Source organism: Haemaphysalis longicornis, unplaced genomic scaffold (genome assembly GCF_048455015.1).
Source record: "Haemaphysalis longicornis isolate Haplotype H1 unplaced genomic scaffold, Haemaphysalis longicornis Haplotype H1 scaffold_2, whole genome shotgun sequence".
In the NCBI taxonomy this organism is placed as follows: Eukaryota; Metazoa; Arthropoda; class Arachnida; order Ixodida; family Ixodidae; genus Haemaphysalis; species Haemaphysalis longicornis.
In genome coordinates, this window is record NW_027526295.1 from 51,678,759 (window position 1) to 51,682,200 (window position 3,442).

Here is a 3,442-nt window from a genome sequence, read left to right on the forward strand (position 1 = left end):
TTAGTCATCTGCTTGAATGTTTTTGTAGTGTCTGGAGGTTTCGGTTTCGGTTTTGATGTCAAGTGATTCTACCACCAAGGGGCTAACTGTGACATCAGCCAGAGTACCCATTTGATGTGACTGAACAAATTATTCTCTTTGGCTTAGTCTCCAACTCGAACGCACGTCTCCTGCTTCACCCCTTCGTGGCCGTCGCCGACGCGACTCCACAATGGCGCAGTCGACTCTTGAACCATCGAAAATGTAAGCACCGACATCTCTTCAATAAGAATGTCTTCGATTTGGCTGCACTAGTTGCACCAGTTCAAGGGGTGCAGCACCATCATCCTCGTTTTACCGGTGCCACGCGCGCCCTCTGCACTTCCTTCCTCGTTTTGCAAAGGTGCATGTACAGTGCAGGCCCACCTCGGCACTAGTTCTCGGTCGCCGTGCACTCGCCGAAAAAGAGGTGCCGGAATAGTGCAGCATGGCGTACGTGCCGCCCAATGCGGAGCAGACGACGCTGCACGTCGTTATTGACAGCGTGGAGGAGAACGTGTACCTCCTTCACAACCCGGACGGGTCACCCATGCAGGACGACAGCGCCTGCTACCTGTACGAGACGTCCGGTAAGTGTTGTTGCATGCCGCCGATAAACACGTGTAGCGTTCAAGAGCGGTTTTATTTTTGGTCGTAGCCATGTCGGCCTTGTCGCGTTGCTTTGGGTCGCAGTTTGGGATTTCTCAAAGGCTGTGCCGACTTTATACAAGCTGGTGTGTACTTTTGCAGGCGGGCAGCACGTAGCGTTGCGGTTCACGGCAGCGGGCGATGAGAATTTGCCCCCTCCGGTGCAACCACAGACTTCTGCCTGCACTGAGCGATGATGGTGAGGCCGCACTGGCTGAAGATGAGGCGGAACTGTGGAGTGCCCGGAGGACGAAGTTCTTCATCGCCCAGTACACCGCGCTCAAGGACTTGGTGGGAAAGAGCAGAACACTCCAGTATGTATCCTTTGTGTGCAGAATTACATGCAGGACGCCATAATTTCTCCCCGCGCTGTGTGAACGCAGTAGCTGCAATTGAACTGTACAGGGGCGCTGGCGTTGTCGCTCGAATTTCTAGTTACAAGCTATTTAAAATTATTCGCAGAATGCTAAAGTTCGCCCACCTTTTCCTCCTGCTTCGAGTGCTTCAAATATGTGACAGCCGAAATACAAATATCCCGACAGGACGGCACCTAATAGCAGCGCATTTTTACTAAGAAAGTTATAAATAAAACGTTGTGCACCCCTAGCATGCAACTCGCATCAGTGAAGTGTTACTTTACTTTACCCATACATTACTTCAGCTGTGCTTTTCGTTGGTGTTTAGGACAAGAAAACAGCTCTGGATTAAAATAACCGAGCTCATTAACAAAAAGTTCCTATGCAATATGACGGCCACCCAAGTGGAAAATAAATGGAAGAGTTTGGACCGATCCTATAAGAAGGCAAAAAAATAACACTTCCACTGGCCGTGCCCCCGCAAGTTGCGCACACGAGGAGTAAGTTGGAATTATTTATTGAACTATTCAACAGTTCTGGCATCCCTCATACCCTGAGTCACCTCGGGACACCATGAACCTGTTTAATCATTGAAATGTTCACACAGGGAGCTTGCCGCAGTTCTAGAGAAGGAACACAGCATTCACCCAAGGATCCTTTTGGAGCCTGGAAAGGCAATCCTACCAGGACGGAACCCAGGGTAAGTGAAAATTGCATAGTGTAAGCAAAGTGATGATTGTAAGTGGTGTGACATTTGTGCACAACTTTCAAGAGGGCCAGCACTGCAGCCGAAGGACCCCCCAAAGATTTGCCAGTGCCAGTTGAAGGTGGAGGAAAGGGACCTCCTGAGGACTTGTCGGTGCAGACCAAGGGGGGCCCTGAACCGAAGAGAGTGCGGCATAGCAGGTCGCAGCTTGGTCCCCTCTTGGGGACGCTCCAAAAGATGGGGGAGGCCAAAGCGAAGCAAGAGGAGGCCAGGGAAAAGGCCTTCAAAGCCTGCCAGCAGTGGGAGGAGGCGAAGGCAAAGCGCCACGAGGAGCGAATGCAGAGATTCCACCGTCTGATAGATCTGCTTGTGACAAAGGACAAGTAAAACGAATAAAGACGGCGTGTCAGGACTGCACACTTTTTAATTTCATGCAAATGTTTCTTGCAGCATTGCCAACCCTGTTTTCACTGCCAACTCTGTTTTCATGCACATGTTCTTTATGTACAGTCGTGAGCTGAAGTAAACGGACCACGGGAGCGGTGGCCAAAACTAATCGCTGCGCCGTCTGGTTGCGCGGCGCCTGCTGTCGAGACCGCGCACAGCGCAAGCGCGGCCTATCAGTACAGCACGCATGCCACTATCCCCTGCTCCTTCGAGACTGCTTGTCGCTTCGATAAATCAGCGCCAGGGGAATCACGCCGCGTAGTTAGGCGAACGCTGCCCAGCACCGCCCTATCTATGGTAATCATCTGATATGCCGCAACGGTTCTACGCTGTCACTTTCAGCGTGCTGTGGCTGCGTCGGGCTCATAGGCTGTTTATCTTTCTTTTTTCTTACTTGTTGCATCCCGGATAAAATATACGGGCTTAGGAAGTTCGAACAGAGTGTTTTCTTCTTATGTATACCAGCGGGAAAAGCATTGCAGTAAATACATCCGAACAAAGCGGCCAACCAGAGTGGGGCCTTTCTTGTAACTCACGGTGGTGTGCGGCATATTTTGCTTGTTTTGCTATATTTGCCCCGGCTGCATTGAAAACTTGTCTCCTAATGAAAGAGGCTTCCCATTACATTACAATGAATTCCAAGCAATTCAGCTTCCACACCTAATCACACCCGTCACCAAACCCCGCAATCGTGCACATCACACCTTGCTATAACGCTGCGATTTTCGCGAAAGATACCCACCGGGACACGCATAGCAGCTTATTCGTGACCAAATTGTCGGTGTATGTGCGTGCGCCCATGCTTGGGAGAGTTCGTATATTTCCCACAAATTTAACACAAGAGTGTTAACACGAATTTAACACGAATGATTGGTCAGATAAAACGCAGCCTATGTTGTTTTTGAAGGGCTCAAATACTACTTCAAAATTCTAAAACCACATGAAATAAATGCCGCCTTAGTAATTCTTCAATAACACGAACGCTTCAAACGAAGATGACGTCCCACGTTGATTTTTTTTAAATTTTAGTAAACATGTTGGACTAAGACGTAGGATATACAATAACGACTTCATATTTTTTCTATTTGTTATGAAGGTAATAAGCAAATCACCTCGAAAAACTAAACGCGAACAGTTGTAGTTGGCGTAGGGTAAACATACTTTAGTGTGAATTAGATTGATGAAATTTGGAATTAATACATTATTATCTTAGCAGACAGAAATGAGGAGTCTCTAAGCCAATTTTCGCGGTTGTTTTGCTGAACCT

The 3,442-nt window shown here is 48.5% G+C and overlaps 1 pseudogene; it reads left to right on the top strand.

The window, feature by feature from the left end:
• The first annotated feature begins 250 nt into the window (after positions 1 to 250).
• Positions 251 to 2,115, top strand: LOC144167964 (uncharacterized; annotated as a pseudogene).
• Positions 2,116 to 3,442: the final 1,327 nt, after the last annotated feature.